This window comes from Garra rufa, chromosome 15 (assembly GCF_049309525.1).
Source record: "Garra rufa chromosome 15, GarRuf1.0, whole genome shotgun sequence".
NCBI lineage: Eukaryota > Metazoa > Chordata > Actinopteri > Cypriniformes > Cyprinidae > Garra > Garra rufa.
In genome coordinates, this window is record NC_133375.1 from 19,056,350 (window position 1) to 19,070,275 (window position 13,926).

The window sequence follows — 13,926 nt, forward strand, 5'->3', positions numbered from 1 at the left end:
CCCTTAAGTTCACCTCCTAAGGCATTTTATCATTTCCAGGCAGGATGGATACACAACCTGCCTCATACATACTTCAGTGGGGTGTCAAAAGAGTATTCATAAATGGAGTGAGAGATTACACAGCTGCTGGAGAACAGGGAAAAGTGGCACATTTTAGAAATGAAGTGTAACATGAATGTAATTTCTCTACTTTGCACTCGCTCTCTTTACACACACACACACACACACACACACACACACACACACACTTCACGACCTTACACACTCTCTCTGGCTGCCTGTCTTCTAGCTGCATGCTGATGAGCCACTTTGAAGAGCCAAAGCTGACAGATGACGAGGAGCCCCCAACAGAACAGGACAAGAGAAGGAAACTGGTGAGTGTTTTACCCCAGCTCAAAGGTCACAAGTGTTACATGCTCCTATTGATGACAGATGCCACCAAGTGCCTAATATTGATGAGAAATAGCGGATGCCAATATACTGCATTAAAACTGATAGACTTGGTTGAATTCACTGCATTGCTACTTCAGTTCACAAACTACAGGTCAAAAAGTGTTTCATCTAAAGAAATCAATTTCTCATGATCAAGATTGATGTACATCCTACCTACATGTAGAGGGTTAAAGGTTCAAATTGTTCATGTGTTGCTACGGTTCTGAAACAAATACTTTTATAGATGAGCAATATCACACTTGTAGGCTGTGATTCGGCTGATATACAGCCTTATCTCATGTCTACGAGTGTGATATTGCATTTATACAACATTTTGATGGCACAAGTGTGTAAATACATAAAATAACAACAGAGTGTCTTTAAAAGCCCTCTTTTGTGTATAACTACTTCTTCCCGCCACAAATTCAAATCTAAAGTTGGCAGTTTAACAGCTGAGCCCAAGCCTCCATTGCTAATTCGAAAATGTCACTTTAGAACAAGCAACGAAAGAATGTTGAGTTGCTTTATTGAAAGCTTATTGTATTACTGCATTAAAATCTCACTGTATTATGTAGAGTATTATAAGAGAGTGTGATTTCCTGCATCTGATACAGCATTCATTCTTCATATTCATGATGAAACATTAGTTTGAATGTCCGCTGAGGAAAGCGTTATCTTTGTCGTAACATTAATATCCTTTCAACTGCTGATTTTGCTGCTCAGTGCATTTGTTTGCTGTGTCAAGCTTTTGTTGAAACTAAAAATAGCTTCTGTTTACAGCGTTACCTTTTCAAAGTAAAAGTCTTTACTGCTGACTCATAAAAACAGTCTCTTGTCGGCATCTAATGGTGGAACAGTGTAACTAAAATCACCATCATGAACACGCGTACCATTTCTCAATACAAAACACTATTACTGTATACTATTATTCATATAAAATATTTATTGAACAGCCATCATAAAAGTAGCTAGGCAATTCATTCAAAAGTACAAAGAAATGTACTTTTTTTTTTTTTTTTTTTTACCATTTATATAAACAAGAGACTTTGCCAAAACTATCTTCTCTGGAACAAATAATAGATTAATAAGACCAAAGTCTACCATTAGATTTACCCATGATGAATTATAATTCATGTGTAACCACTACAAAGACATCAGAGCCAGCGGTAAATTCCAGAAGATCTGGCCGAGGTGAGGCATTCTTGTGCGGGTTCATGAGTACAGAGCGGTCGCTGATGATCCGGAGCTTCTATGTCTGAAAACGACAACGCAAATTTTCAAATAGACACTATCTTTATTAACAAACTGCATATTTAAACTATAAAGTACATTTTCGCCTGAAAACCTCTTAAAACTAAATTTCGTGACACAAAAACTGTAATATTTATGAATTAATGCTGCATTTGGGCGTCCGTCATTACACTCGGTGTGAGAAGAACCGCAAGCAGAGTGATACAGTTACAAACTGTGAAACGGCTGTTGGAGTTCTGATTTCACTCTAATATCGCACTCCTATGAGCCAATCAAATTCGAGGACCAGAAAGAACTGTTGTATAAATAATTATATGTGCACCAGTTAGATTAATTTGAGGCCAATATCAATAACTGTTATTTTAAAGTAGTTCACCTCAAAATGAAAATTAATTAATTGTAATGTAATTAATCACTCATCCTCTTGTAGTTCCAAACCCGTAAGACCTTTGTTCATCTTCAGAACACAAATTAAGATATTTTTTATGAAATACGAGAGCTTTCTTACCCTGCGTAGACAGCAAAGATGAAAAAATTAGAACTCGTGGGTGGCAAACTGTGTGGTTTGTTGTTGTTTTTGTATTTCTCTTCTTTTTTATGGGAACCATCTCAGCAGAAGTGTTTGGATGAAAACAATAGTGAAGAGAATGCAGTGTTTTGGAGAGGATTGTCATGAAATCTCAGTCTGTCTTTTCCTAATGTTATTTTTGCATGACACCCACATGAGCATGTTTCAGCTGAGTGGTGCTTCTGATAGAAAATCTGCCAACAACAATAGCTTTCAAACAACAACTGAAAACGAGCAAATGTACTTTGTGAAGTGCAGTAGTTCAAAAGCACGTTGGAGCGGTTTTAAGTGAGTCATTTCTCTTAATTGTCTGTGTGATGAAACGGTCCTGGTGGTATTTGATACTTTCAGCTGGTAGCTGGTATGAAATGAAGCACATTTTTGCATTTGGAAGTCACAACCTTTCCACAACCAGTGTTTCTTTGTTAGAGAATGATGTGCATTGAACCTCAATGCCAGAGGACTTGAAAATGACAGCAGTGAGTAATCGAAACACAATTGACTTTTTTTTGCAAAAGTATGTATAGAGGGATTAATTTTTTATTATTATTTTTTTATTGAGTACAGTGCTGTTTTTGATAATACCTTGCCTTTGCAACTACAGTTTGCAGTAGTAGCGGTGACATGTAGACCAGAGCCAAAATTTGCACAGCATTACAACGCAGATGCTTTTTAGAATTTGTTTTAGATATAGATAGGTCATTCACACATAATATGTTAATGCGTTTAAGGAACTTTTTTTTTTTTTTTTTTGTAATTTACTTACCCTCATGTTTTTCTAATCCTGTATGTAGGGCTGTCCGTTTCAGATTCCTGGTTCTGGAATCAATGGGATTCGATTCCAAGAATCGATTCCTCACTGTTTTAGATTCTTTTTCGATTCCTGTTTTTTAGATTGGAGGAACCCAATTTCGCCAACACTGTTGATATAAAGGTCGTAGAAAGTAAGCTTCTCATAACATTACAAAATTACATCTCACAAAATTACAATGCTCTGAACGATTTTAAATTGGAATTTTGTCTGCAATGCCCATGAAATTAGTCATAGCCCACAGCTCAATAGTGGACATGCGTTTATTGCATGAGTGGAACAAGACATGAAGTGTGTTTAAGGGTGTGTTTACACTTGTCATGTTTGGTTCGATTAAAACAAACTCTGGTGTGATAGCTCTGTTGGTTTATTTGAGTAAGTGTGAATGCTGCCATCCGAACCCTGGTGCGCACCAAACAAGCAGACCGAGACTGCCAAAAAGATTGGTCTCGGTCCGCTTCCAAATGAACACTGGTGCAGTTCGAATGAAATATGAATGCAACATTGACTAAATATTTATAATCTAACCAAAAACAGGAAGTAATGACAAAATGCGATGCTATGCAACATGATCCAGTTCAGTAAGTGTGAATGCTGCCATCCGAACCCTGGTGCGCACCAAACAAGCAGGCCGAGACCACCAAAAAGATGGTTCTCAGTCCGCTTCCAAATGAACTCGGGTGCAGTTCGAATGAAATATGAATGCAACACAGGCCAAATACTTCTAAACTAACCAAAATCAGGAAGTAATGAAAAGATGTGGCCCTATGTGACATGATTCATTTCAATAAGTCTGAATGCTTCCATCCGAACCCTGGTGTGCATCAAACAACCGGACCGAGATTGCTAAAAAGATGGGTCTCGGTCCACTTCCAAACGAACTCTGGTGCGTTTCGAATGAAATATGAATGCAACACAAACAAAATACTTCTAAACAAACCAAAAGCAGAAAGTAATGACAAGATGTGACGCTATACAACATGATTTCACGAAGGGAACAAGCGGTGTATGAAAATGAGGAGCAATGAGGTAAAGTGCCTTTTATGAACTCTTTGTGAGTTTGCAGGTGGTGAAAATAAAATCATGTACATGCAACAATGACCGCTTAGTCTTGCAGGGCCCGCAGCACCGCTTTATGTCGAACGCACCTTTTGTTTGGAGTTTTCGGTGAGTTCCATCACAAAATATACATTATTCAACCCAACCAATCATGTTGTGAACCTATTACTATGCCTTTAGTTTTGGTATCTTTAGGTTCGCTGTCAAAAATGCCAGTGTAAACACTAAGTGGACCAGGACCAAATGTATCCTTTTCCTTTTTGTTCCCGACCAAACGAAGCGAATTACAAGTGTGAACACACCCTAAGAAACATGTCCACAGTTCAGCTGAATAATGTTTACTTTAACCATATGCTTTGCACAAAATGAACAAACTGTACACTAAAACAAAATAACCAGAACATTAACAACAACACTGATAAAAGAGCTTGTGGTTTATCTGTCAATCACAAATGCGCTGCACGTTTTCTTTCAGAATTATCATTGGATGATAGAGAGGATAAAAATATAGCCTTTTATTTAAGATGGAAATAAGATCAAGACCCTTGATCACGCCAACACAAGCAAGATAAGCAAGTTCCGCCATAAAATAACCTCTGAATCATTTTTTGAACAGGTTTGTTAAACGATCTATCCGAAAGAACCTTTTCATGGAAATGAATCAGACTTATATAAAGAGGTGAATTAATGAGTGTTTCTCAAACGGAAGGATGCATCCTCAAACTCAGACAAGCTCAGTACTGACTCGTTTTCATTACGTTTTTTTTCCATGAATCGACATTTGGCGAAATAGCAGCTGAGATATGCAGCCTTCCATTTGAGAGGCACCCATTGGTAAGTTTTGTTAAACTGAAAACGGTTCTGAATGAGAAGTCGTTTCCCCTTGATGGGACTGATTCCAACCTTTGGTATTCCGATGCGTTCCCAGCGCATCAGCCCTACCTGTATGAGTTTCTTTCTTTGGTTGGGCACAAAAGAAGATATTTTGAAGAATGTTGATAATCAAACAATTGACAGTTGCCATTGATGTCCATAGCATGGAAATTAAACAATTATGTTAAAATCAGTGGGTACCAGCAACTGTTACCAAAAGTTTGCCAACATTAAGAGGATGACAGAATTTGTCGAGTGCAAACTTTCTTTTCAATTTTGACATTTTGTTTTACACTTATTTTCCATTTTAATTTTTTTAACATTTAATGGTAACTTAAATTCTTTATCTTCTCGATATTATTTTGAAATCTGTTTTTATTTTATTTTTTAATTCTTTTTTTAATTCAATTTTTTCCATTTTAATTTTTCTGGATGGGTTTTTCTCTCAAATTGTGTTTTATTTTTACCAAATTACCATTAATTTAATGAATTCCATTATAATGGTTTTGTTCAATTTTAATAATCAAAACATCTCAAATTAATTGATCTTATAAATAAATATATATAATATATATATATATATTTTTTTTTTTTTTTCGGAAATACTGTGTTGTATATTTACATTTTTCTGTTAAAAAATTCTCTGGTAAATATTCCTTAAAATAAGTACAAACTGTACACTAAAACAAAATGCTCCATGTTTTTTTTTTTTTTTTTCAGAATTATCATTGCTGAGTTTAAAAACACTTATTTTCCATTTTCATGTTTTGATAATTTTATTATAACTTAAATTCTTTCACTTCTAGATTTTATTTTGAAATCTGTTTTTATTTATTTATTTCCAAGTTTTGATTTTTCTATTTCTTTTTTTAAATTGTTTTATTTTTACCAAATTACCATTCATTTCATGGATTCCATTTTAATGGTTTTGTTAAATTTTAATAATCAAAAGCATCTCAAATTAATTGATACTATAAAAAAAAATATTACTTTTTTTTTTTTTCAGAAATACTGTGTTGTGTATTTACATTTTCCTGGAAAATATTCCTTAGAAAATAAGGTTTACTGATTTTTTATTAGTAGTAATATCATTACATTAAGTAAAATATTTCTGTCACAATTTCTTCAAGTTAAACCAAACTTTTATTTTAAAGGGTTGCTGTGTAAGTTTCTGTTTGTATATGTATGACAATAGTTTTTTTCTAAAAAGAAATGGTAAAATGCTTATAAACTGATTTTCATAGCAATTCTGGAGATTGTTTATGTATTTATGCAGTCATATATTGCGACAACACAGGCTGAAAATACAAGCGTGCTTCAGTATGTGTGTAGTAAACAAAACCGTGCGTGTGCGCCATTCATTCACACAGACACGCAGAACATGCAGGATTCGTATTTAAATAGTATTTTTGCGACTTAATATTCACAGACACTAGTCCATATCACGTTTTGATTTAAGTGTACTGACCTACTTTTGATTCATTCATCCCAGTTTTGGCAAATTCCATGACATTCAGCTTTATACAGTAAGTTCCATTTTAAGACTGGATTCTGTGATTCTGAGAGCTGCGTCCAAAAGGCTCAAGACGCAATTGCAATGTACAGACACTTCTAGCTTTTGTTTACATAGAAAAACAAAGACATCCATTGAACAACAATTAAACATTTGCAGATGGACACCTCTGAATACTCTGTTGATTTGTCTTTCAAGTGCTCCAGTAGACAAAATAACCAAATTATCCATCCCTAATAACTAAACTCACACCTGCGTCCCCTGAAAGACTGAAATGCTTCAAGTAGGAGGGATGAGGTTGACAGGTTATTATCTAGTTAACATGATGTAGCCACGTAGACACCATTGGACTCAAATAAGCTTGAGTTTTGTCTTGTTTTGATGGGTTTATTGAACGGACACATACCTGGAACATTTTCACACGGCAGTGCTTAAAAGCAGCGGTATTTTGAATTATGTTACATTTCCTGCAGAAAGTAGTACACTGTTCAGAGCCGTTTTGAAGGAGCACCGGAGTGCAAATTGCATTGAAGGAGGAAATGGACACAGCGAGCAATCAGTCCGCACGTAACAGGCAGTGGGGTGCCGAACAGTCAGTAGATAAAGTCAAAGAGATGTATTACGCTACAAATCTGCCCTGACACAGGGAAGGTGTAAGTTCCTCCTGGTTAATGATGCACAAAATGGATTAAAAGGAAAAATGTCCTTTTTTATATCTTCTCCCACCATGAATGCAGGTTTAGATTTAAAAGGTTTATTTCAAATCATCGGAGCCATTAACCACTCAACTGTCATGATGTTACGGACAGGGTGATATTTGTGCAGTCGTTCCTGTACGAAATTGGTGCCAGCGGCTTTAGACAGCAGGACAGTTCTGGAATGGAGCGACGTTAACCTTGTTTAACCTTGTTTCCCAAACTGGTTAACCTGTCATTGTTGCAACTGATGTGCGGAAAAGAAATAGAACTGAAATGGTTTCACACTGGTGTTTTTCTCTGACGTATTTTGTAATTTACAACAAAGCGCCCTAGTTTTAGTTTCATCCAGACTTAGTATAGCTAAATATATAAACATTATAATTAAAATGATGGTTTTGCTTACATTCATTCATACTGACAAGTATTTTCCAAGCGTCCCAAGGCGATTTGTTTGAAGTAGATTAGTCAGTTTCGGATGACGTGAACAGGATAGGTTTAACATGCGTAATCTGTTATTGTTGATGCTGCCTCTTGCATTAGTATCTCTGTCATAGTCAAACTCAATACCGAGGCTCATCCCATGGCTTCTTTTTTTCTCTTGTCAGTGCCTGCCTTCTCTCATTATTTGTTTGTGCGCTTCAGGGTTTGAAGGTCAATCCAAACAAGAACACTGAATCAAAACCGTTTGCTTTCCGGGATGCGATATTGCGTAACGGATCCATCTATTTAATAAGCACGTTCTCTCTGATTTATTGCCTGTGAATCCCAGGGTGTGCTAGATTCAGTTAGCCTGTTAAAAGTCTTTTTATTTAATGCTGCTCTGAGCAAAATGCTCCTAATTTCACACGCTTTTAATTTTTCATTTTTCATTACCCTGTGGGTGGGGGGTTTCCTTGTTTTTGTTTGGTTTCGAAAAAAAATGATTGTTTTGAAATTATTAGCACTTGATATCATCTGTGTTCAAATATTTCATTGCCTTGTTTAGATCTAGCGTACAACACTGTTAAAAAGCTTTTTGTATTTTTTAAGAAGTCTCTTATGCTCACCAAGCCTGCATTTATTTGATCCAATAATAGTAATATTGTGATATATTTTTACTGTTTAAATAAACTGCTGTCTATTTGAATATATTTAAAAATGTAATTTATTCCTGTGATCAAATTATAGGAATTATAGAAATGAATACTTTTATTTAGCAAGGATGCTTTAAATTGATCAAAGGTGATGATAAAGACATTTATGATGTTACAAAAGATTTCAATTTCAGATAAATGCTGTTCTTCTGAACCTTCTATTCATCAAAGAAACCTGAAAAAATTATATTCAGCCGTTTTCAACATAATAATAATAATAATAATAATAATAATAATAAAGGTTTTTTAGCAGCAAATCAGAATATTAGAATGATTTCTGAAGGATCGTGTGACTGGAGTAATGATCCTGAAAATTCAGCTTTAAAATCCCAGGAGTAAATTAAATTTTAAAATATATTAAAATAGAAAACAGTTATTTAAGTAGTAAAAATGTTTCAAAATTTGACTGTTTTTACTGTACTTTGGATCAAATAAATGCTGGCTTTGTGAGCAGAAGCGACTTCTTTAAAAAAAACATAAAAAAATCTTACTGTTCAAAAACTTTTGACTGGTAGTGTATTTGATCAAAAATACTGTAATATTGTTAAATATTATTGCAATTTAAAATAACTGTTTCCTATTGTAATATACTTTAAAATGTAATTTATTCCTGCAATGCAAAGCTGAAACTTCAGCATCATTACTCCAGTTTTCAGTGTCACTTGATCCTTCAGAAATCATTCTAATATGCTAAATAAAAAGTTCAAAAGAACAGCATTTATTTGAAATATGAATCTTTTGTAACATTAGAAATATATTTACTATCACTTTTTAGCAATTTAATGCAGGCTTGCTAAATAAAAGTGAAAATTAAAAATATATTGAATTGAAATTAAATGATAGTGTATCTTTTCTAGCGTAAATTTTTAGCCAGTGGCATTGGCATATTATTGAGACAAATTAACCTGTGACTGGGTTTTCTTTTATCTTTGATTTGGTGAAATTGCTAACACTTGATATCATCTGCAGTCAAATATTTTATGGTGTGGTTTAAACGTGTTTTTCCACAAATTATTAATGTTAACATTTTAGCTGGATTTGTTAGCTTATTATTATTGAGAGAATCAAAACCAAATGACAAAACCAGTCTGTAGTAGACAGTCTTTACTAATGTATTCAGATAGCTCAAGATTTCAATTATTTTTGTAAATCACATTCACATACAGTTCTCTGATTCTGAAATAATGACAGCTTTCTCCAGTCTGCCCTCATGGTGTTAGTCTAATTAGATTATTATGCAATTGTTATCACGGCATAAACGCAATATGATCATTTTGACTGGGCAGCAAGAGGGAGGAAAATGGCATGCGGGAGAAAAAGACATTCATACTTTGGAAGCTCAGACATTGGTTCAATGGAGAAGAATGTTTACTAGGATTGAAGTGAACATTGTTTTCTTGGGATATTTTGTCTTTTAAAGAGATAAATCACCCAAAACTGTAAATTACTCCATGATTTACTAACCCTCAAACCATTGAGGTGTATGTGACTTTCTTCTTTCAGACGAATACAATCAGAGTTATATTAAAAGTTCCAAGTTTTATAATGGCAGTAAATGGTTGTTGAGATTTTGAAGTCCAAAAAGTGCATCCATCCATCATATGAAGTGAATCGAAGTGAATGAAGTGAATCAAATGCATTTGCTTCCAATAAACATTCACTGTGAATTTAATTTTATCTAGCCACACTTGTTTGTCACCATTTACAGTGTTTGTTTCCCCTTCCAGAATATTCAGTAGTTACATGCAACGATTCTAAAGGTCTTTGACCTTTTTCACACCTAAATGAAGAGCTCTCAGCACGTCTCAGACAGCTTAACCTTCAGTCTGTTGATAGGACCATACAGAGAACCCTCTCAAGCGTTCTCTCCTCTCTTCTGTTTTACGTGGCCACGCATTAGCGCCGCTAGCATAACAGCACTCTGTCCTCTAGAGCTGCCTCTTAGGATCGAGCAGCGCCTCTCTTTCCTCAAATGACTGGAGAGGATCGTGTCAGTGGTGCTTTGAGTCAAGTTGATAAGTGGTGTCGGACACATTTTTGCTTCATGTGTTGGAAGTATCATGCAAGACAGGTCTCTTTCTCGAGTTTTCTCACATTTTTCGAGTTATTTGCGGGGTGTTTTTAATTACTTGGTGACAGACTGAGTCACTGGTATCCAGCGAGCAGCTCTCAGCAGAGTGTTTCCGCCAGAGTCATGACTGACTGTTAGTCTCAGATTGCTCCGAGGGAAGTTTTCCTGCAATTAGCAAATAAGCATTAGCTTAAAATGCATCTGTTAAATGGCTTATGGGGAGGATGGGAAAAGTTGTGCAAACGTTGGACATTTTTAGTCATGGGACTATCATTTTTTATTCATTCATTCAGCTTTTTTAAATTAAATTCTTTATTCATGTGGCAATTTTTTGTTTATTTATTTATTATTCTATAATTTACACTACCAGTCAAAAGTTTTTGAACAGTAAGATTTTTAATGTTCTTAAATGTCTCTTCTGCTTACCAAGCCTGCATTTATTTGATCCAAAGTACAGCAAAAACAGTAACATTTTGAAATATTTTTACTATTTAAAATAATTGTTTTCTATTTGAATTTTTTTTTTTTTTTTTTAAGTAATTTAATTTAATTTATTCTTGTTCAGCATCATTACTCCAGTCTTCAGTGTCACATGATCCTTCAGAAATCATTCTAAAATGCTGATTTGCTGTTTAAGAAACATTTTTTAGTTATTATTATCAATATTTGAACAGCGGACTAGTTTTTCAGGATTCTTTGAATAGAAAGATCCAAAGATCAGAATTTATCTGAAATTAAAAAAAAGCTTTTGTAACATTATACACTATACCATTCGAAAGCTTGGAGTCAAGGATGCTCTAAATTGATCAAAAGTTTTCTATTTCAGATAAATGGTGTTCTTCTGAACTTTCTATTCATCAGAGAAACCTGGAAAAAAAATCTACTCAGCCGTTTTCGACATCATAATAATAAATGTTTTTTGAGCAGAAAATCAGAATAGAATGGATCATGTGACATCAAGCCTTGAAATCACAGGAATAAATTACATTTTAAAATATATTCAAAAAGAAAACAGTTATTTTGCCGTACGTTGGATCATATATACACTTTAGAGCAGGCTTGGTGAGCAGAAGAGACATCTTTAAAAACATTTAAAAAAATCTTACTGTTCAAAAACTTTTGACTCGTAGTGTATATGCATAAATTTTATTATGTCACCATAGTTTTTGTTTTTTATTTGCAATTTTTTTATTTAGTTAAAGAGTCTTATTTCCAGGGTCCTGTATTACAGATGCTGTCAGCAGACATGCTGAAACATAATTAGATTTTACAATTGGCACTGCTTACCCTACGATCACTTACCTAAATGAGAAACAATTATTGTATCCACGTTTTTCTTTCAGGTTAAGTAATTGTTTTCCGTTTGTAATCTCTTGTTTCTGTAGTAGCAGAGTTTGTTTTGTGCCTCTGCTGTGCCAGAAATGCTAATTTTGACCTTTCGTAATCTCCTGCTTCAGGGGTATATTTAGTCTTGAGAATTTTCAAATAAGGCTGTTAAATCTTGAATGTTAACTTCATCTAGACTTTCTTCCCCTCCGTAAAGCACAGCTGTGTGGCATGGGAAATATAATCCAGATTATATTTTATGATATACTGAATTCACTTTGACGACGGTTTCAGTGAATCTCTTCCCAGGATTGATATCCATTTTTGATCTGTGAAGAGAGATACATTTATCTTTCGATGTATTGAATTGTTCAGGCAATTCAAGTATTCAAGTATCATTTAGAAATTTGTGCTGCATATATTGTGCACATAGTGTACTTATTCAACAATTTCTTCTCTCAAGGGATAGTCCGCCATCATTATTGACTATTTTAACTACGTCCTTACTACATTTCTGTGCCTTGATAGCTTGAATTTCATCAGAAATGTCTTAATTTGTTATCTGAAGTTGGACGAAGGTCTTACGGGTTTGGAACAACATGAGAGTGAGTAATTAATGACAGAATTTTCATTTTTAAGTGAACTATCCCTTTAAGGCAAATAGGGATTGTGTTTGACATGTTCTTGTTTTACAATGCACACTATTGCCAGACTTCTGCTTACACGGACAATTTGACTACTAGTGGGATTAAAGCTAATCAATACAGGGATTCGGTTTTATTGCACTAAGGATAAAATTGCAAAGTCTTTCTGTCAGTCATCTCTCAGGGTTAAATCACCAAGACAATTTGCTGCCTTTTTTTAGTGAACCAGAACTGTAGTGTCCCAGTAGTGATTTTACCAGTCTATGAATAACACCAGGGGCAGGGTTGCCATGTTTTCACAACAAAACCCACCCAATTGCTGCTCAAACGTAGCCCAATCGCGCTTCGAGGGGGGTCCCCCTGTTTGGTGTGGTAAAATACGTGTTTTTTGGCAGGGTTCCCCCTGTGAAATTCACATTCCAGGAAATAAATATCAAGTTTTTGGGGTCAAATTAAATTTATAACAGCCTCATGACATAAGATTTAACATTTGAAAAAATCTCAGCAAAGCTGCAATTCACAATTTATGTCATTGACCCTGCATTAAAAATGCTGTGATTACAAGGATGCGGTTTTAGTGACAAGCCGTTTCCTCTCCAAAGGCTTTAAGAGTACAGCAGGCTCTCACTTTGAGAATTCCCCTCATTATTAAATGATCCGGTGCTGTGACACATCTGTCAGCCCGAGATATTAAAGTCAGTGGCCCGAGTAGGGCCACCCGTGACTCCTTTCACTTCTGTGTGACCCAACAGATTAAAGAAAAGCCATTGCTTGCCAAGAACACGGAAGAAGACAATGTCGCTCACAGAAGAGGATGATGGTTGACTCTGAATGAATGATGCACGATTTGTATGGGAAAGCACCGTTCTCATTTAGTCCACGGCCTCTTTGAGTGACTTGATGAGGCTTAAAACTCTAATTAGAAATTCATGAAGCATGGCTTCATCTCTTTGATCCACTCCCTCACCCACACCCTCATTACCAGCCCAGCAAAGTGGTTGCAAAGCACACCATTAATATCATCATGAGGAAGTGCAAAGTAAGCAAACGTGGGCTTAACCTTTCAGACAACTTTGTAAGGTACGGTAGGATTTATTGGCAATTCGGGAAGTAAATTACAGCTGCCCCGTCATCCCTGAAAATTTTGATCTACATAAACAGTCAGGTTGACCTTTCCTTTTGGAAAATGGATCTATGGATTGGCTTTTAATACCTTAAGTGCAGGAGATGTTCTGCTGTAGTCAGTGGGCATACAATTCGCTTTCGGGTTTTGAATGCACAGTTGGGCAACAAAAAATGTATTCAGTACACATCAGTATATAAAGAGATGTTTATCTGCTTACCCCCAGGGCATCCAAAATGTAGATGACTTTGTTTCTTCAGTAGAACACAAACAAAGATTTTTAACTCAAACCATTTAAGTCTGTCAGTCATATAACAGCATTTAATGGGCTCCACGGCTTTAAGAGTTAAGAAAACATACACAGACAAAACCAAATTAAACCCTGTGGCTCGTGACAATACATCGAGGTCTTAACACATGAAAC

The 13,926-nt window shown here is 35.2% G+C and overlaps 1 pseudogene; it reads left to right on the forward strand.

The window, feature by feature from the left end:
- Positions 1-13,926, forward strand: part of LOC141287677 (importin-11-like) — a 29,165-nt pseudogene that overhangs the window by 3,003 nt on the left and 12,236 nt on the right.